This window comes from Tinamus guttatus, unplaced genomic scaffold, assembly GCF_059628265.1.
Source record: "Tinamus guttatus ecotype Peru unplaced genomic scaffold, ASM5962826v1 Tinamus_guttatus_pri_ptg000004l, whole genome shotgun sequence".
Taxonomy (NCBI): domain Eukaryota; kingdom Metazoa; phylum Chordata; class Aves; order Tinamiformes; family Tinamidae; genus Tinamus; species Tinamus guttatus.
Genome location: NW_028288538.1, coordinates 17,200,581 through 17,223,278, shown reverse-complemented (window position 1 = coordinate 17,223,278; position 22,698 = coordinate 17,200,581). Strand labels below are relative to the sequence as shown.

Below are 22,698 nucleotides of genomic sequence, written 5' to 3'. Positions count from 1 at the left end.
GTGAGCTTTTAATAAAGTGTAGTCAATCCATTCTCCAACTTTCTAGACAACACACCTGGATATGCAAAAGAAAAGGGTTTACATTGTGATCACCCTCTTCAGGCATGTAAGTGAGCCAAAGGCAACCAAAATATTCGTGTGAAGAAAAGAAACATGACTGACTTTAAAGCAATAAATATCTATTTTAGAAAAAAAACAATAAGAAACCCAAAAAAACATGACCTTCACTTATCTATAAGCATACACCACTTTTAAAATCAGAGTAATAAACCTACTTTTCTTCAGGAAAACCTTATCTGATACAGCAGAGACTTGGATATTTTATATTGACAAGAGTCTTTCCTCTAGCTTCCATAGTCTTTGAGTTATTTATTATATCCCTGGGGCAGCAAAATACTTAAACATTTACTTAAAGTTAAGCATGTAAGTCACACTACAGGGATTTGGTGAATTTGAGCATATGGCAGTTTTATGATTATATCTACATAACAGCAAAATATCACCATCAGTCTTGTTTTGTGATGTTCCTTTTCTAATGCTTCCTTTTCAGTTGAAAGCTTGCAACACTTCTCACAAACTTAAACAAAAGGTTCACCCAAAAGACTTTTTCTAAGCCTTCAGCCTGAGAAAATAGTAAAAACATAAGGTGCTCAACACCTGCCCTGCAAGACTGAAGGGGCATGGAGAATATGCATTTGTAGGCCTGGAGAAGCAAAGGTAAATGGGGATACAGCTTTAGGAAATGGGAATAAAACTGATAGCAGTGACCTCATATGAGGAGCAAACATACAGAGATGGGAATTTCTTGGCTTAGGTAAGACTCACCATTTATTTATGAGCTAGCACAGCACTAACACTTGTGACCTCCCTCCCAAAAGGAGTTTAAACAAACAAAAAATGAAACAAAATACACACAGATTCTTTCAAACTTTGATTTTCAGATTACTCGGGAGTTCCCTCCTCTTCAAACTGGAAGCATTCATATCCATTATGAAGCATTTTGCTTCATAACTCAACCTGGTCTGACCACCACCGAGGCCAACCAGCCTCCCTCTCACTGGATCTAGTAGCTCTACAAGAAATATTTACTCACCTCTAGGGCCGAAGGAGCAACTTGCAGCTGGCAGGAAGCCCTTCCGATAGCTCTGATGGCCCCAGAAGGAGCAGAGTCCGACTTGCCTTCCCTGCAGGGACTGTTACCATGACATAAGGTGCTCATGAAGACGAGACGAGTAACACGGAGAGCAACAGGAAAGGAGACAGAGGGAGTCAAGCCTCCAGAGGATTCAGTGAAGATTTCCTGAGGAAAAAAGTGGCAAAAAGTGAGTAATTTTTCACACAAATAATTAACTAATATTAGCTAAATTAATCAATTAAAATATATGTAACTAACAAGTACTTAACATACATGACAATAGGGCAGCACAACCAAACCTTCAAAGTGGATCTAATAGGCTATGTATACATCCCAAACAGATTACAGTAATTCATGTTTCTTTTCTAGGCTTTATGCAAGCTACAGAAATCTCACTATAACAAAAATATATACTCTCAGTATATACTGAAGCTTGAAGAAATTTACTCTTTCCATGCATTCCATCTATATGCACATACACAACTGCCTTAAAGAAAAACTTTTACATCAGCATAACCCACTTTGAAGTTCCCCAAAAAATTTGCATATGATTGTATCACTGAGTGCAACTCAGAGGGGCAGGAGATGAAGGACAACCCTTTGCTATTCCACCACCACCTGACAGCAACAACTTTCCTGCTTGCTGTAGATAAAAATGCCTTGGTCTCACCCACAGGAATTATTTAACAACTTGCTCAGGCTGTCTCTACTCTCTTAGTACTAGGACCAGACAGCCCAAGTACCCAGCATGTTACCAAGTACAAGCAATGCCCATTTTGCACAAGTGCTACTTAGTGGTACCAATCATCAGGCTTCCTATAGCGGGAAATGTTTCCCAAGTTAATCAGAAATAGTTTTAAAAGAGGATATGACAAAAGAAGAAAGAATTAACCCCAAATTTTCTTGTGTAATGGTTGGGATATTGCCTTGTATATACTGAAAGGCCAGTGCAATCTGATGTGAGGCACAGCTCTGCATCCAAGCTTCTCTATAGATTTGTTTGAGCTGTTGTCCAGCTTGAAATGTCTGGGATCACAGTCTAGAGCTCAGAAGAGCTGACTCAGCTTATCATCCTTCTGCCATCGAAGGAGGTTGCACCCAGTTCACTGCGCTCTCCCAGCAAAGACCTTAAAACAGCTACAAATGCTTTTCCCAGCCCTTCTGGACTCCCGCATTCTTGGCATAGACATTTCATACAGACTGGTGCTCCCCAACTTTTTAAGTGCATCTTGCATTACAATTTCTTTTGCCCCCTCTGTGGGGACCCTGGCAGGCAGTTGCTCCACGCATCGTTGGTTATGCTCACAACTGGGGAAGCAGCGTCACACGCCACAGCGCTTGAGCAAAGGTTCGCGCTACTGCCCCCGCTTAGCGCATCTCTTGCCAGAGTTAATTTGTTAATGTTTATATCAACCTTTCAATGTTAGTAGCCACACGTCAGCCATTGCTCACTAGAAGGAGAAAAAGTCCAACCGGGGCGGGGGGGAGGGGGGAAGTAGTGCATAGACTGCAGTCTGTGACCTTAGATCACACTGCACAGACACTAGGAAATGGAATTGTTATTTCTACAGTAAGTTATACTGCTACTTCTGTCTATAAATGGAAACTATTGTACAGTCTAAAACTCAAGTGGAAATGGTAGTTATTAAGGTCCCTAGGTAGAAAGGCTTCTACTGGGCAATGCTAAGGAAGTCCTGAAGTTGTCCAGTAAGCCTAAGAGGAGGGGAAAAATTTGAAACAGGAGCAAGGAAAATACCTAATCAACAAGATTCTCCCTGGGTTTTCAAAGAGAAAAGGGCAGTGTGATTCAGAGGTAGCTGCACTGCGCCCCTGTGCAACCACAGATTATCTGCTGGCACCCTGGAGCACAAACAGGACCCATCACTCATCTCCACCAGCGCAAACAAGGTGCCCCAGGATTGAATCTCACAAGCCAGACAACTGGCTGATTTGACTGATCTCGTTTCAACCTCTCCATTTTAACCAGACCCATACATATTTAGAAAGCTGGAATGGCCATATATGCTAGAAGAGCAGTTTTCAGAAATCCAGAACTCCGCACACCTTAAGGTGAGCCCGGAGAAGCTCCAAGAGCACCAACACCACCTAGCATGCTGTTAACAGATAAGGGCACCACAGGTTTTCAGTGAGCTAGTCTGCATGCACTGAAGTCTGCAAATAATTCTGTCAGGGAGGCACTGAAACTATGTGCTCCAAGTTTAATATTTCTTCAATTTGATTTTTTTTAATGGGGAAGTTAACTGTAACAAAACGATTAAGCTCTTTTGATTAAATCAACCCTCTTCAATCCTGTTGTTATTCAGGCCAACTATTTAAGAAAATATGTGATTATTCAGCTCTGCATAGGTAGATAAGGAATTTTTCCTATATTCAGTTTCAAAAGCCCTAACAGAATTCAATTTGACAAGAGATTATGAACACTGAGATGCCATGTATTAAACATAAGCAACGAATTAGTTTCCTTGTCAAATCAAGTACATCTAATAAACACTATTGTTCTTACACTGCAGACTCCCAATTGCACTCATAGCTATAACAACACATTTCCACAGCATTTCTACAGAGGAGAGTGGTATAAAGATATCAGTTTCTTTTATTTCAAGGAAGAAAAGGACCCCGAGTTTTGCCTCTTGTCTGTGAAGTTTTCAAATGCATCATATCAAAGAGAAGGGAAAGAACCACATAAGCCCTGTAGCACAGTAAAGGTATTTAGATCGGGGTGGGGGGAACAGACATTCAGAAATTAAGAAATGCCACCTTTGAACTTGCTAATGCAGCCATAATTCTACGTTCTTGTGGGATCATCCTGAATGCTGAAATTAAGCAGAAAGCTGTGGAAGAAAGAGCAATGTATAATCGCGATTAAAAATTGGCTCATAATTCATAAAGTCAGTTGAGACTTCCTGAAAGGAAGTTAGATGGGCAGAAAATAAAAACAAAATCTTGTATGCAATTATAATAATCTCTCCACAATGCATTCTGTTCAAAATTTGAATCCTGACCTTTCAGCACTGCAAATTTGGATTGCAAGACAAATACTATCTAGAAGAAGAAAAAACACCTTAAACACCTTCTAGAGGAAGACTAGACCAGTGCAATCACCCAGGAGAGCCCAATCCAGCACCTCTTTCAAAAGGGCTTGCAGATGTGCAGCTCAGTTTCCCCAGGCAGAAAGAAAAGGGAGGAGCTGGTGTTTGGGATATTATGGATGAACTCTACCCAGGTTCCTTCCCTTTGGCCTCTCCCCACCCAGGACTGAGGAAAAACAAGTGTTATTGGGATTAGGAGGGGGCCACACTGCAGGTCTATAAACAGACTTCTGCAAGTTTTAAGAACAGGAAATAGTTTGGTTTGTGCCTGTTTGGCAAATAGCAATTTCTGACTTCAAATAACTTGGGAATGACACCAACTTAGCTGGGGCATATGAAGCCAAACATATTGCTATTGAACACGCACTGAGCAATAGTCCACTTTCAGAAAAGTTTCAATTGCTTGGATCAGTCAGAAATTCACTCTTGGCTTTTGCTTCCAGCCCCTTTTCTTACTTTCAGCAACTGCACTAAGGAGCCACGAACCATTGACTTGAAGCTCTGTTTTTGGTTTTAGAAGAACAGTGTAAGAAAATACATACATTTCTCAGTATGCTACAGGGAATGTTTTTAGTTCTGTGCAAAGTTCTGGCACTCGCCTGATTAGCTTTGAGTTAATGACACATACACTAACCTCAAACACAAGCTTTGAGTTTATGGGCACCTTGGGCTGCTCATACTCAGAGTAATGGGATCCTACGTACCCTTACCCACTAGCCCTTTCCAGCCTTCAGCTTTTAGATAAATCCTCAAGCCTCAAGTTACAAATACCTGTTCTTACAATACTAAACCTAAAAGACTCCGGATTTATTTATTTTTTTTTTTTAAAGAAACTCTTAATGCCATTCTCTAATTTTGCACAGGAATTAGTGTCAGTCAAAATACAAGAGCTTCAAGTACACTAAAATTAGAGCAGAAAAAAAAAAAGGACAGAACACATAAAAAACTTAGTGCTTATTTCCTTGGAGCTGAGGAAATGAATGCATCTTGCCAATTATGGATAATATATTCCTATCTCAGATAGGAGACTAAGATGAAAGCTATTTAAAACAACTCAGCATCTCTCACAACCAGGAATGCAGAAGCAAAAAGAACTCAAGCAGAGTAGTACTAAATCCATTCAAGCTACTAGACAAAACAAATTCATCTGGAAGTAAGATTTCACTGTAAGAACCTGCTATACTACAAATACATTTGAGAAATACCCAGGTTCTGTCATTCCTTATAAGTGCTGTGGGCAACCTTCCAGATAAAACACATTTAATTCACATGATTTTATGGCTTTACTGTGCATCTTAAAGGCAGGTGTATAATAATCAAAGCTACTCCTTATAGATTAGCTTCTGGTAACAAGTAGCCCAGCTGTAGAGATTGCAAATTTCCAAAGAGCTGCAATATTTCACCCCAGTGATGCATACAGGATAAACTTCGCTCTGCTGAACCACACAGTTAATCAAAGTCTTTAATTCAACTCCTGTCTGATTCTTCAGAAAAACTGAAATGATTTCACACAGTGCCTATAGATGCAACTGTTATACTGTTCACAGCTGAAAAATTGTTTGCTGACCACCTGGAGCCTAAAACACAGTATGCAGGATACCAAAAGTTATTGTTTTAATATGCAACTAATGCATTTAGCTATATAACTCTGGCTCCCTCAGTCAGTAATAAAGTGTAAAGTATTTACATGCTATAGGCCAGGTTTCTGCCCCAGAATACTGATGGTGAGGCACTCTGCCCAAGCTGTGAGCAAGCAGGCTGAGCCCAACACTCCCACATACTTTGAAGAAAGCAGCTGTCCCAGGGCAGCTGTATAAATGCATCAGTAATCTCAGTAACTTCCAGGTTTAGAGACCTAACCTGCACATACTTCTAACTGAAGCGTGGAAGACAACATCCCAGAGGATACACTCAGCTGGACACACCTGGAATGCTTGCAGACACAGCACATGGAAGGGAACAGTTCTTCCCACAGGCTGAAAACAGAATGGAAGGTGTTTGCTCTTTGCCCTGCAAAGTGTCCTCGTGGTGCAAGGGCAAACACAGGTTTCCTCAATTCTACCAAATGAAAAGGGGAAAGGAAAAGCAACAGAAATTCAGGTGGGTTCTGCATAACAACAAATCAGCCAGGGAAGGGACAGGGTCTGTGTGACACCTGCTGCACCCAAATCCCAGGAACTGATCTGGCAAGGAGCTCCTATAGCCAAGGGCTAACTCCAAGGTCTGCCTCAGTATATTCCTACAAGTGATTTACCTCATGAATAAAGAGCTTTTCCCTCCACCTCGCAGTATGCATTTAAATTAGATACTTTGCAACTTAAAAAACAGCAAGCTCACTCTTAAATAGTAATTTCAGTCACTACCTGTACCTAACCAATTGTTTTTAGAGCTTTGAAGCTTTAATCTTTCCATGTAGGAAAAAAGGTGAAAACCATTTTATTGATTTTCTGCAGAATTTTAACATAAGCACTAGGTTTCATTAACTGGAACAAAATCAGGTTTTCATGGCTTTTTTCCACTGGAGTTAACAGATTAGTTATTTTGTATGGAATACAAAGTGCACAGCAGGAATTATTTCTGGAAACATAGAAAAGTATTTTCTCTGGGCACACGTACAGACTTTTACGGGGTTAAGGCATCTGATTATTCACACAAGTACCTATCAAAATACTTCCAGTTACTGCTCATATTTACCTGAAAGCAGTGCATTAGATGCTTAATTCTCCTCCCAACCTTAAGTTTAAAAACTTACCACCACCACCTCTGTCAACCTTCACACATCCTTTAAGTCCCTTAAGGGCAGACAGGGTCAGCACCATCTTAGTGGATCAGTAAGCAGAAGGTACCACAAGCTATTGAATAAAGAAGTGTCGAAACATCCACTAAATTATTCCTTTTCCTTTAAGTCACTAACTATCAGCTCACGTTCTTCCAGTATGAGTGTCAATATCACAAACCTGTGATTAAGAAACTTGCGATCAAAGTCTAAATTGTTAAGGACTCATGAAATCTGTTCCTAGCAAGGAACCTAACTTACCACAATTTAAGACTGAAAAGACAATCGGCACCTACAAATTTGCTACTACTGCTAACATATCATGAAATGCATCCTGTAAAGCCACAAGGATGGTACCCCAGAACTCAGAAGACTACAATTTACTTCTGCACTTCCTCATTCTTCTTGACGTGCTCTGAATAAGGGCTTTAAAGACACACAGTAAAACTGTGTGTCATCATTCCTAACTTATAGATGACCACATTAATGAACACCCCAGTATACCCAAAAGTCAGAAGCACTGAGCAATAAATTAAAATAATACTTAAATACATGAGGGATATAAATTTCATGTTATGCTCTGTACAGAAACATTTGTTAGGTGATGCTGCTTCAGTTGCCTGGACTCAGAGCCTGCATGCTACCGCATGTACACAAGCGCCTTTGGAGATTAGACCTCCATATCCGAGCCCACAATTCTGCCCCGTTTAAGGAAAGAAAGGGTACTTCCCTGCCTTAGAGAAGTTTTGAACAAAAGTTTAGAGACAGCATAGAAAGCATAAGGGAGAGTAAATGATGCATCTCATGAAAACGCAAATCCTAGCCTCAGAGCAGGTCTACCTGAAGAGGCACTGAGAGCATGGAAAGCTTTTAACAGACCAAGACTCGGCTTCAACTTCTTGAGCATTTCCAAAAGTATAGTGCCAAAAGGCACTATACAAACATTTAACAGAAATACATCAAAAATAGGAAGAAACAAGTCTGTTACAAAAACCCCACAGGCATTTTCAACAAAAAGTCGCACATGCTAATTGCTAGGCCACTCTGTGTACAGGATCACAGTGTGCCTCTTACAGCTGGGGAGCTATACTGGTTGAAAAAAGTTATTCTCACTTAAAGCTGGCACTAACTGAATCAGAAGAGGCTGGTTTCTCATGTGTGTTAACTAGTTGCAACTTTCTCTCTCCTTTCATGAAGGAACCTTTACCTCACACATTAGCCTCTGCTGGAAGAATGCAAGAACATGTGACACTGCTACCCTAGAGCTCAGTCCAGGGAACATGTAAGCAGCTGTATTGGAGAAGGCTTCATTTACTATTTATATTACAACAGAAAATCAGAAAGAAACTAGAAACTAGAAAGACTGATGCACACTGGCCCACCAGACAGTTGCCTTTATCCTTCAAAAGATTGAGATGTTGTTCCTAACTACCCCACAGAGCAGAGCAGGACACTGCCTCCCATCAGAGCCGTGCAGGCAGAAGAGCTTCAGGCCACTACCATGTGACCCCGTGGAGCAGTCCTGCTGCCCCCCTCCTCGGCTCTACTTTAGCAGTACTTCAGTGCCTCAAGTCTCATGAGCCATATTCAAGAGACTGAGCAGAGAGAAGGATGTTTTCAAGCAATGGTTATGCAAAGGATCCATATGGCAATGCAAGTCCAAAAATATTAAATATTATGCTAAAATAAAACAAACCCTTCCTCTTAAATCTTAAGATTAAGGCACTTAATAATGTCTTGTTCAAAACTGAACAGCATTACAGCTGCAAATCCAGACTTAAGACTTTTTACTGCAGCTTTGTTAAAGCTACTTTACCAAAATACTGAACCATTAAGAGGCAGGAAATTCAGAAAAAAGGCAAAAAAAAAAAAAAAAAAAAAAAAAAGGCATCCAGACACAGTCAAATGGAGAGCAAGGAAGTTAACCTACATTATCTTCTGAATTTGAAACATGAAGGGCCAAACCACCAGAGAGATGTTAACACTAACAGTCGATTAACCCCTCCAAACCAATCATCTGCTAAATTAGTTATCAATCTCAAGCCAAAGACCCATTACCACTCTCGAGGAAACTGAAGTAAACCACAATGAGGACACAGCCCCAACTAGATCCAAAGCCAACACAAGACATCAGCACTGGAGTCCCAACTGGAACTCATGTTTTTTTGTTTTGATCTGGTATTCAGTCAATGAAAAATAGTATTTCCCAGAAGAAAGTTAAGTCCCCAGTATACTAAGTGCATTTTTTCTCCTCCTTTCTATATGCATATAAAGATCTTTCAAAAATAAGATTCAAAGTATTTTTTGAATTAGAAGTAATAAGAGATTACAAAATAAACAAAAACCAATACATCTTTTCCAATAAAAGAGAAATATCTGCAAGGAAGTAAGATTATACTGGCCTCAGGTCAGAAGCTTGCTCTACCTGACCCTGAAGTAGTACAGGCAAGACAAACTGTTTGCCAAGAGCAGCACCTTAAAATCCCTTCTAAGTTATCTTGTAATTAATCATTTCTATTTCATATAGCTTTAAAACACTGGTTCCTTTAAACTACGTTACTCTCTTCTATTACTCCTTCCACTTGCAAGATACTGATTTCAAACATGTTGACTGATGCTGGCTTACAACATTTGAAAACACACGGGATAGAAAGCTTGCAGATGGTATCAAGCATCTGTTCTCAGCAAGGACTGTCTAAAGTCTCCACTCCAAGCTTCATATGAGATGGAGAAGAAAAATAGCAAGATGATAGTTACAAATGTTTGACTCAAAAGCCTAGAAGGGAATATGTCGCCAAGGCGAGAAAAAATGGCCCATGCTCTTATTTTCTTATATACTACTCAGACACATTAGGGGCTTTATAAGGTGTTTTCTAAAGTGACATAAGTACTTAATCTAATTACTGCAAGCATTGTCTGAAATAAGATCACAATCTTTTAACTAATGTATGTCAAATGCCTCAAGTACAAGTGGGCTGAAAACTGTGATTCTTCTGTGATATTGAAACTATGAGCTTTTAGGACAAGTAGCATGAGAAACAGGGAATGTTACAAGAAAACTTTGTCCCAAATCAGAACAATTTTTGCAAAAACAATTTTGCTTACAGATTTTTTTTTCTTAAAAGCACACAACCATTCCTTAAGATACAGGTAGCACAAACATCCTCCCCTACTAAGCACAAAAGGGTAATTGTACAAACCAAACACAAGCAGCTCCAGAGAATACACAATGAGAAGCAACTGACAATATCCAATAAACCAGAAAAAAGTCTGCCATGGACAAGGAGGTCCAAACGTAGAGCACCCTTGTCCAACACTGGAACACTTCCCGCTCTGATGGTACTAACACAAACAAATGCAGACTAATTCAGGCATCTGTACACTATTAAAGTAGTTTACCACTAACCCAGGCTGCTGCAGAGAGAAGGCACAGCACAAATGTGCAAGGCAGAACCAATTCTTCCTACTTGCAGCCACAGCATGTCCCGTCTCAAAAATCCTAAGAAATACCTGTAATACACATCATTATAGCATACAAACTTGCACTCAGTAAGGAACCAACCCATTCACTTCATGCCAAACTGCTACACCTCTCTCTGCTCTTGTAAAGATGAGCTCTAACAGACACACAACACAAACTTTTTTTTTTTTTATCCCTGCTTTAAGGGGGAATGGAGGATAAAAAAAATTGTTTGACTGTGTCCAGGCCAACAGCTGCTCTTAGGATTAGAGAGAAGGATTACAGCAGCTCACAGTGAGCGAGCACTGCTGCTGCTGGACTTTCATACTAGTTGCCAAGCTGGCTAGTTTGAAGTTCACTCTGGTATAACCACAGAAACTGATCTGCAACACACCAGCAAATTAAATATTTAACTCAAACCATTTTTCCTACTTACTAAAAAAATAAATAGCAGCAGATTAAAACTATAGATTTTGCATCCCTCAAAGCAGTAAGATTTGCTGCAAGTATCCAAAAAATATGCTTCATGGCTGACTGCCCAAGGAACTGATGAATGAGAGTTGAAGAGGTGCATTTACAGTCCAGATGTTCTGAAATTCTGCTCTATTGACAGCAAACAGAATTAACTGGTCACAATATGCAGCTTTTCTCCCCTCTGCCCTACTGGTTTGTAGCCACTTTTAGCAGTACATCTTACAAGTACCTCCTAAATAGCCACATGCTACTTTGGCTACACAGTAGCCTAAAAAGGTCACCATAAAAAGTCACCATAAATCAACAGAATAAACATTAGTTCTCAAACATGAATCAAACTTGCGGCCCTGCAGCAGGATGACCTTGACAAGAACTCTTAAAGCACACAAACAGGATATCCATGTGTATATGCACATACCCTAGATAATGGCAGTTAAAAAATTTGCACCCAAGCATGTTTTTCTAACCTGAACTGCACATTTTTAATCAGCAAATGCAGCATAGAAGTTGGCTTAAAATCAGAAGAGCAGGTGGTCTTACTTGTTTATTTATGAAAAACATGTGGAAGGATTTTCTAAATAACTGAATTGCAAGGTATAACACTTGATAGATCTCAATTTGTTAAAACCCAAGCAAGAAATATTTCCTCCCACGCTTCAGCTACAATTAAAATAGCCTGAGGAAAGACCTGAGAACTAGTTGAAAAATGCATTTATCCATGCACTGAAATCAACAAAAAACACTAACTGATAAAAACTGAAGCTTGGATACAACACTAACATCCCCCTTATACAGGCTGTACATAAAGTAGCTATAAACACATCTATACCTTCATTCCTCTCTGAATTTGGATTTAAAAATCAGTAACAGGCAACTTGAAATCCCCTGGCACCCACTGACCTGGCAGGCGAGCAAGGAGGCAGCTGGGCCCACAGTGGATATTCAGTGGCTGTTATGAAACACATTTCTCCTCATCCAAATCACAAGAGTGATTAGAGATAGGCTGATCCTTCAGGGGTGAACAGGAGAGAACATCAAGTTCAAATAAAGAAAAGTCATTAGAAATTAAGCACCATGCAGCTTCATAATCCATAGCAGAGAAGTGCAAAAAACAGGTTTTGTAGTGCACCTTTAGATATCATTTTTGTTTTGGATCTTCACCATCAAGCCCTTTCCTCTCACTTGGTGAAGGGGCATTGTTATCACAGGAGAACAAGGCTGTATGCATTCCCAGAGCAGTCTCAGAGGTGTTTTTTCTGCCCTGCCTCCCAGAAAGTAGTCTAATTTTGCCAAGTCAGAAGCACTGATCTGTCTTTTTTACTGTTTTAAAGCATAGAAAACTCAAGCCAAGTCAAGAGTTGCAAAGTTTTCCCTTGGAAAACTGCTCTGGTGCCACCACACCACACACACACCACCACACCACACACAACCACGAACAACCAAAAAACCCTACACAGGCAAACATTGGGGTTTTTCCTTGAGCCCCAACAATTCAGAACCTTTCCCATCATTTCTGCTCCATTTCCAAGTAATAATTTTTACTGTTGGCCTCAGAATTTCATCCATGAACAAAAATTGGTTTTGGCCTAGAGGAGAGCTACTCTGCAGCATGGGTCAGTGGTTTCACACCAGACCAGCATTTCATACAATTCTCCCGATTCCTTCACAGGCACACTACCAAATGTACCCAGCTCACAGCTACTGCTGTTACTAAAAGTAGGGTTCGGGTAAGCCCTGCAGAAGTGATTCCCTTATTTCATTATCAGCTCTGTCAGCTAAAGGATTTCTGAGATCCTGGACACTGCTTTTTGTCCCCATTTTTCAAATGTCTTTTGGCAGCTATATACAGCACGACAGATTTCTTTATGTATGATAAATGCTACAATCACTGCCATCTCCTTAGGGAAGGCGAAGAGTGCTGATCCCAGCTCAAACGGGTGTATAGCTCATACTGAAAGTGTAACTCCTCTGCTGCCAGGCACTCTTGATCTTCCACAGGCTGAGAAGTCGCAGACAAAGAAGAGCACACATCTCTAACTGCATCTGCTTGACTCACTGCTGTAGAACCACTATTTTAGGCAGGTTTGATCTTTTTGCTGTCCTTTAAGGCAATTATTTTATCACCTTATTGCTTTTCCCTTGAACACCACCCGAAAAAAAGAAAATAATATGGTTGACTTTAAGCAAATGAAGTCCAAGGAAGACGGTCTGACCATCACTACCTGACTCCCCATCCTGCTAAAACAGAAGCAACCAGGAATCTTGCCAAGCTGATAGATACTTCCAAGCAAGAGGTCACATGCCCAGAGGAACTTGTAAACTCTCCTCAAAATTACCATACTCTGATGTACTTGGAAAAATTATCAGTCACTGGCACTGCAGTCAATAACTGCCTATTTTTCCACCAGTTGTTGGAGTACTTTTTAAAAGACAGCAAGTAATTACCTCTAAGGTAGAAAGGCTTTCTGTTCTACAAATAAGGAAAATAAAGTAAACCATAAGGCAGAGAATGACATACTATTCTCTTTTAACTCTCACTTTTGTGCCTTAATCATAAACCTGCTCCACTTCACAAGCAGTTTTTTCCTCGCTTTTTGCCCTCAAGCATTTTGAGAGGTTTCTAAACATTGCTGTTTTATACTTCAGTGTTTAAGGGTTTTTTTCCTCTCCCCTCCATTCCCCCAGGCTATGTTTAAGCAGTCTGTATGGTGCTAAGCTTTGCTGCAGGCAAACACACATACAGAAGGAAATTCAATACAGCAATAAACTCTTAGACACTTTCAGAACAAAGTGGCAGTATGGCACATGGCAGAATAGGCAGTCTTTGCTGCTGTTTTTTCTAAACCAAACTCTGCCCTGTTTGGTTCTAGATAATGGATTATTCAAAATATGAATATTCCGAATCACACATTTCAAACCTAGGCTCTACAAACAAACATTGTCATTATCTGCTTAACAAAGACCAATTATTCAATGCATAATCAAGCAACTGTGCAAGTTCTGAATGCCTACTGTATTTGATAATACAGTGTCTTCTGACCTAGACAGAGCTGCCTATAGCATATAATTAAAGGTTTCAGACACACTATGTTCGTCTCCTGCCAAACGCTGTTCATGCACTGTTTCACATATCCAGTCAAACTAACAGCAAAACAGTCTATTACATCCTTTGAAATGCACTAATAAATAGCACAAGCAAAACTAGTCCTTCTAGTGAAGCAAAATATCACCACTGTCTGATCTTGATCCCAAATTTACCATCTACAGTTTAGTGCTTTGAACATGAGCCTTGTGTTTTTCCCCTCTTTGTTCCTGTGACACAGCTTCCTCTATTGCTTCATTAAAGGATCATGATCAAGACAAGGAATACATTATGCTGGACATCTAGAGAGAGTTCCTGTCCCACCCAGCTAGCAATGTAAAAAGTAAATTCATTTTAAAAATTTACAGAAATGAAAACACTTTGTGCATTCAATTGAGTGAAAAAAATTCTTTGCCCTAGATGTCGACTAAAAGTAAATTTGGAAGCCTATGAAATGCACAGGTGCTAGGGGCATGATGTCCTCCCTCTCCTCGCAAAATATATCATGCAAGACTATACCTCACAGCCAGTTTGTCTCACATGCCTTAACCCCTATGAGAAGGTGCGAAGCAGAAGAAAGCTCACATGTTCACCCAGTCTATTAAATCTCTCTGCTGAGACTGTGAAAGTGAGAGCTGGCTGTTTTTTAGGTGAGGATGCAGACAATTTCTCACTAGAGAAGCAGTTACACTTATTCCATTTAACCTAGTAAATAAATCAGACACACTAGCAGTGACTATCTCCAAGTGTCATACATAGATAAATTATTCTTTCTTTGCTAGTTAACTCTATTCAGGACTTACATACACAAGCCTCCGGCAGGCTACCAGCTAATTTGATTCCAAACTCTTTCTCCCTGCCCCCTCACCAAAGGCAAAATTGTCTTAGACTCAAAGAAGTTCTTCAAACAAAAATCTTAAGATTCAGATGAAAACATTACATTCAGTTCAGGTGCAACACTAAGCCACTGAAGTTTTTTTCCCATATTTTCCAAACTTTGGAAGAGTGCAGGGAGTTGCTAAAAAGCAGTTGTTATCAAGACAGCACTTTTTTCCTCCCCCCTCCCCACCCTCCCTTTTTTACAACTGGATAATACCTAGCTCAATATTTGGGGATTGCAAGAGTCCCTGGAGCAGAAGTCTTTAACAGTAATCATAAGAACTAACTTCATCCAAAATACTACAAGATCCAGCTCAGCAAGAACTTTACAGAGTCCACTACTCAATTTCAGGTAGCAGAACAGCTTTGCCCAGTGACACTACTACAGATATGCAGCTATAGATCACCAACATAGAGCACACAGCTGTCATGAGACTGCAATAAAAAACATTTAATATTTTCTTCTCCCAACTACTGATTAGTATTCCCAAAGAGTAGCCTAGTTTCACAGTTGTATACTAAGGACTGGGTTTCCTTTATAAAAGCACAGAAGATGCACTATTATAGGGATTATCTGTTCAAAAACAGTATAGCAGGCCTCCATTTTTTTTTTTTTTTTAAAAGAAAGCTTAGCACAAACTTTCATATTAAAAAAATCTGGATGTACTCTTTTCTTCAGTAAGATCTAAGAATATTATAATACAAACATAATCTAATTATTTGTTCAGCAGTACTTCTTTAGAAAACTAGAAGATAGTTCAGTTATTATTTCAGCGATAGTAACCTGAAATCAGATGATATGGAAAAAACAGAATGTAAACAGGCTTATGTTGTGACCAATGACAACTAGTCCTCTCTTTCACAGTGCTGACTATTTCCATATAGATTATAAACAAGAAAATCCGAAAACACGCGAAGTGCACTAGACTCTTGCTGGGAAGCTGAAATATCAGCAGAATTTCTAATGATGTGTGTGCAGTACTAACTATATAACTAAAGTCTTCTTAAGCACCTATCATCAATCCAATTGTTTTAATTAAAAGTTAATTTAGACTGCAAATCCCCTGGGACATGACTTGCCTTTTATCCACATATGAACAGCCCACAGCTCAACAGGGATCCTAATTCTTTTTTTTTTTTTTTTTTTTTTTTTTTTTTTTTTTTGGAATACTAGTATAGCGTGTTTGCTAAGGTAAGAAAATACTAGGAACATAGAGTGAACAGCTTTCACATTCACTTTCCGCACTTCTCTCCCATTTGCAGTGCTGAATCAACACTTCAGCTGTCATTCTGTTAACAGCTTTACCTACACAAGACGGGGCCAAATTTGCCTGCGTAAAGATTTCACAGTAAGTGGCAACCAGATGGACAGCACAATGCCATATGCTCCCCTTTGCTCTAAGGTGGAGAAGTGAGCAAATGCAATCCAGAAAAAAAGAAAACAGGCAGGCAAACAGGGAGACAAATGTGTCTGCAACATGCCCATGGTGCATGCAGACACCTTCCCTTCCTAGAAGGGCATGTAAACTTCCCAACTCCTTGTACCTTGGGATCCAAGCCACAGGGAGACCAGGGCAGCGCTGGGGGCAGCTAGGGAAGAGCCATCCCCTTCCACATAAGCCTTGCTAAGCAGAACACACCTGTGCTGCATTCAAGAGCATCATGTCCCTGAAAAGGCCGCTGCACAAACATGGGGAAGAGCCGGCACCTCCAGGGCCTGAAGGGAACACTGCAGTACAGGGACAGCCCTGCGAGGCCCAGCTGAGGCTTTTCCATGGCAGCACCAAGCGCCTCATGAGCTGCTCCCATTCGGCAGCTCCACATTTCTTTTTGCCCAGAGATAACATGTCAAAAACTTTTAGGTAAACCCCAGCGCTTCCTAGGTCCTGCTTTGCTCCTCCAGTTGGAAGAGGCAATCTGGCCACTTATAACAATGTCTCCAAGGAGCACTTGCCCTTTTGAGCTAGTCCTAAAAATAACACCTTTCACAGTTAAACATTTCCATTTAATTACTTCACTATTTCCTGGTCAGAAAGCCCTTCTTTTCAAAGCCAAATAGTGAAAGTGAACACATGCAAAGCATTCAGATTTATGGAGGTGGCAGCTGGTAATGAAGAAAAACAGTAAATAAACACAAGAGAAAACAAAACTCAGAGTGTTTTGGTTTTGAGACACTTGTGCAAATTAACTTATGCCTCTTGATCCATATCTCACTTTCCTAATAGAAAAAAAAAGGTGTTTTCAAAGTAGTTTAAATTTACTGTTCCAGATAAGAATGTGATAATTTATTAGATGTGGGTTGTAAAATCCACTCAGCAATTATATGCTGAGAAAAAATATGGACTGTTTGCTAGCTGAGGCACATCACATGCCTCATGTTTTTATCTTGGATGCTTGTTAATGTTAATTAAAACTTTAGGCAGACAGGAAGTGCTTAGCTCTCTTTAAAAAGTTTTTCCAAGCACATATCTTTGGCCAAATTTCTCATTCCATGAGAAATTTCTTGAACAAAAGTATTTCTGGAAAAATACTACAAATAGTTATAGTCAATACTGAAAGTCTCAGTAACTTGAATAAAAAAAATGTATTTCAATATATTTTTCCTTTTCTACTAGTGGAAAAAGCTTGTACGAAGACTCAAAATACCAACATATAACATTTTCCACTACAAAGAGCTTTGCACCTTTTTCTGAAGTGCTCTGACACTTGCCTCGTTTGCAGAGTCTTTGAAGCTCTCTGAAACAGCAGAATCATGTCTCATGCCACTCTAGTCAGTCTAACTCAAAGATTAGACTGAACTATTTTCTTCCATCTACTTATTTTGTTAATCGGACATTTGGTCTGATTAACATCGGGAACCCCACATACCTGATGGCCATGGTTATCCTATGACAGCCCAGTGACGGACAATGCACCAAGGAACATTTTGAATTGCTGAAACAAGAAACAACATGGCATGGCAGAGAGAAGGATAAAACAGGTCAGACTTTACCCATCATTTTCCTGGACAGGTTTCTTTATAAGGCAGTTACCTGAAATAGAAATTACTGCTAATTTCAAATCCATACTAGAAATTTATCTGCAAGGAGGTTCTCTTGATTGGAAGTCAAGATATTTAAGATTAGGCAAGAGTGTATTTAAAACAGTGCACGACTTGAGCTCTCTATGCTTTGCATTTGTGTTTGCAGCTTAACTCTTAAGCTCAATAATCATGTACTATTTTTCCTGTAAATCTTTGACTTATTCGAAGAAGACAATGTCCCAACACAGGCAAAACTAGTTCTGCTCTACCCTAAATTAGATATTTTCAGACTTAAACTCTGCAACATCAACATTTGAATGAATATTTGTAACAAAGTTTTATTTGTATATAGCACCATAGCCACACATGGTGCTTTACATGATACAAGGAAAGACAGTACATACTGTAAAAGCTTACAGTTAAACAAAACAAAGCAACACAGAATCCTAGAGGAGATAAAAAGGAAGTGAGGCAGACAGAAATTCTTAGGGGGAAAATATTGTGGTTCTGAACAAAGCAATAAGTAGATATTGAATTTTAAATCATTTAGAAGTATTAAAGTTAGAACACATCCATTTCTTACTCAAGTTTACAGGAGTTTTTCTTATATTACACTCACGCAAAGCCAACAATTTTGACAGGATTACATGGCTGTAACTGAGAGCTCATCATGACCCTGCAAATTAAGAATTAAATGTTCTTTATGGCTTTTGTTAAGCCACAAGCTAAACCCAGCAAATAGGTGGACTGAAATGTGAGAGACCAAAGCAACCCTTCCATCACCTTTTGCTCAGCCTCAGGCTCCACCACACTAAGACTGGTGGAAAAGCTTTTGATCTGCATTGGGCATGGGCCTCTCCAGCCAAGAAACGGGCATGGGGCAAGTCCTGCTCCCTGAGGCTACTAACTGAGGCTTACTACTATTCACTTCAAGTTTCCCCATGCAGGCTGATGGGAATATCTCACTTGCAGAGGACAATGTGCAAGAATAACATGCACTGCTTCGAATATGTTTCCTCAACATCTTTACAGCATGCCTACAACCATACTAGCAAGAGGTAATTCTTAGAGTCTAAATTTGCAGCTCCTCATACCACTAAAGCTAAGAAAAGATTTGCAGCTAGTTTCTACATATCCTGATATCATAGTATCAGACTAGTCGTAGTGAAGAAAGGATTTAAATCATGGTCTTCCTCATGTTCCCACTGCCAGTAACAACTCTGCAAACAGCACTTCATCGACATATTTGATAATACACAGGCCAGAAGAGACTCCAGCTCGCTCTTCTATGTCAATATTGGTTTTGTAGTGTTCATAAGGATAAAGTCTGTGAAGTAACCCACTCAGGAAGCAGATGAATTGAGCACCATACCGATGCAAGACCCCACTCAGTGCTCTTCGGAGTGCGCAGGCTGTACATACACTATACACCACAATTAACTGCCGTTCTACTGCCAGGTAAGGCCCGTAACTTCATACAGATAACAGAATATGCATAAACTTTAGCCACATCTGGGTCCTGTAGGGCAATGCAATTAGTTCAACTTCTAATTTAGATGCAATCATGCGCAATTACACCAAAACCATGCTGGACACTTTGCTAGCTCTGCTCATCTGAGCTAGAAGTAATCCGTGGTGCGACATTACTGCAGAGTCAGCAACAGCAGTATATAGACCATCAGAGGTGGAGCAGGCAGCAAGTCACCAGCCAGGAGGTTTTAGTGTCTCACCACTAAACCCGAGTGGAAGAAACTGCACAACAGCACCTAGTATGTGTGTGCACACAGCAGGGGTAAAGAAAGGGTATCGGAACTGCACGTATCTTTTACAGGGCACCTTCAGAACCGTAAGCATGCATATACCTAACCTTTGGGAAGGGACACGGCGATAGGGACAATGGCTACATCACGTTCTACATTTGCACTGCCAGTCACAACCCGAAAATACTTCAGCTGAGTAGCAGGTTTTCACTAGTACTTGCACTGCAAGTACTCACATCTTTATTTTCTGACTGACCTTTTCATAAATTGCTTGGAGTCAAGACCTTGAGCTCACCTGCCGTTCCAGTTCTAAAGCTGGAAAAACAGATGCTTGCTCTTGCTACATATTCTGCCAATTCTTGAGCTGAACATAGTTGTGACACCACTACCACATCTGAATTCTCATATAACCTACACACTTCTTTTCACCTTTGTGCAAAAAAATACCTGAACATCGAGGAAGGAGAGCCAATTTTGCAATCCAGTGTATAGATGGCATTAGGAACTGCAAAAACTCCACTTTTCCCAGAAATACACAGGTGCTGCCCCGGGAATATGGGCTCTTGACTCGCAGAGAAACGAGTCACTTCACTGACTGCAAGCATATCCTAATGGTGTTTAGGAAACATAACACAGCACACATTTGTTCCCCAATCAGCATCTTGCTTCAGTGAGAGCAGCCCGTTCCTTATCTGCACTGCCTCACAAGATAGCTCATCTTGTGAGCAAGGTATATCAGCTTTCCTTCCACGATGGAGGACTTCTGCACTATATTAATTACACATAGCACCTTTGTGTCGCTAATTCATACAGAACTTCCCTAAGATGACCATTCTGTTAATAAGTCTTTTAAACCAGTCCTTTAGGAACTTGGAGTATCTTCTCAAGAGCTACCACAAAACCACCAAGCACCAGTATAACCTCACTGAAGCCCTCTTCAAGCACTACACATCCCACAAGACGTTAAAACCACACAGCTTGCTTACAGTCTTTGGCTTGTGCAAGACTAGGTAGGAAGTCCTAGGAAGAGCAGGAATCCCAACAGTCCCATCTCAAAGCACAGGTGCCCTGTATGCTGCAAACAAGCCTCCTTGTTAGCATTTGCAAGCAGACACAGCTGCAAATACCCTGCACCTGTGCTCCTGTTATTCTTTTTGCATACATCACCTCTTGCACTTATTTTAACCACATTAGGAGCATGCTCTGCTTTACACACAACTCATAGGTTACTCTGCTCTCCAGCAAACACACAAGCACCCAGAAATCCCATGGGAGATGTGTTTAACAGACTGTCTTTCTGAGCACAGTGGTCAAATCGACAAACAAGCTCAGGAACTGGCCACATTCACTTATGCATCTCACCGAGTGTAGCTGCTGTGGCTCTCCTGGCACAGCACACCAACCCAGACAGATAGCACCCTATACGCTGACCACAAAGTGTCCCAAGGGTTAAATGTATTCAGTGCTAGAGACAGGAAAGGGAAAAACCCAGTCTAGAAGGTATGCTGATTGATTCGGGTTTCACAGAGACGCTGCCGCGCCTTCTCTCGCCGGGGCAGGCGGCGGGACTGCGGGTGCCGGGAAAGGCTGCAGGTTACAGGGGAGGGGCCCAGCGCCTCCGGCAGAACCGCCACCCCCCGCCGGGCACTGCCGGGGCCGCCGTCGCTCGACAGAAGTTGCCTCCAGGCCCCCGCGGCCCGGCCAGGCCCGGGACCCTTACCCAGCCCCGGCGCCAAACTTCCCCGGCCTCGGCGGGGCTGCCTCGGCTGCTGCCACCCGCACCACCTTCCCGCCCGCCGCGGGGCCCCCCGCGGGTAGCGCGGCGCAGGGAGCCACGTACCTGCTGCCCGCGACGGCGGTACCGGCGCAGCCTCACGAGGAAGCGGCGAACTGGGGCGGGGGACGACGAGGAGATGCGAGCGCCCCTCCCCCCGGGGTCGCCTAGGAAACAACAGTCGGTCGCCGAAAACCGTTAACGGCTCGCGGGGGGGGGGGGCGTTTTAAAGGGGGGCGCGCGCGCTCGTGTGCTCGCCCCGCGTCACGTGAGCCGCGCCGAGCCAATGGCAGCGGCGGAGGGCGGGGCGACCGTAGTACTACGAGTTGGGGAGGGCGAGGGGCGGCCCCGCCTCCCTCAGGGGAGGCCGCTCCGCTCTGAGGCGGTGGCGACGCCGTCCCCGCGTCCCGGTCCCGGTCCCGGTCCCGGTCCCGGTCCCGATCCCGATCCCTCCCAAGTGCGTGTTTCATGGTTCCCCCCCGAGCCCGGATTACATAAAGGGCCGGCGGATTTAGCGCGGCGCGGATTAGGCAGTGTTGATTCAGAAGCCTGTCCCAGGCATGTCCGAAGGGGATTACAGCAGCAGCCCTGGAAGCAAAGCAGCCCTCTACGACGTTACATGCAAAAACAACAAATATGTCAAAAGCATAAGGCAGGGCACACGTTGGAAATGAGCAAAAATAATTTTTAAAAATGGACTGGCTGAAATGCAGGTTTTGATGCTTCTCTGTGCCAGATGCCTGTCATCTACATAATACCGATTTATTTAATAAAATGTCCATGGGCTAAACTGGCCCCTCGGGCACCAGCCTGCAATGTTAATCCCTATTAGCCCAAATAATAGCAGCACTGCTCTCTATTAACCTGATAGGGCACAAGTGTTCCATGTGGTTCTGTGGACCCAAACTTTTCAGGAAAAAAAGGCAAAACTGAAGGTTGTCTTAAGAAAGTTGAGATGTTTGACATAACTTTTTAAGTGAACTCAGATTTGCCAGTGGAATTTAGAACCGTACTGCAAAATGCTCCATGGAGAAAGAAGACAGCAGTTGGCATATTTAAAAGCACAGTCAATTGTGGTATAAATAGCACATATCTTATCAATCAAAACCAACTATTTTCCCTCCTTACAATAATAGGTTGCAATAGATTCAGCCCACTGATCTGTTATTACTTCAGATTAAATTAAAAGCAGAATAAATGTGAGAGTAGGATATTTTCCTTTGCTA

At 41.5% G+C, this 22,698-nt stretch overlaps 1 long non-coding RNA gene across 1 annotated transcript; it reads right to left on the bottom strand.

The window, feature by feature from the left end:
• Window positions 1-12: 12 nt before the first annotated feature.
• Window positions 13-11,920, bottom strand: LOC148596403 (uncharacterized). Its single transcript, XR_015913149.1, has 3 exons — window positions 11,856-11,920; window positions 1,094-1,300; window positions 13-55 (listed from the first exon to the last, which is right to left on the bottom strand). It is a non-coding gene; the product is annotated as an uncharacterized LOC148596403 (long non-coding RNA).
• Window positions 11,921-22,698: the final 10,778 nt, after the last annotated feature.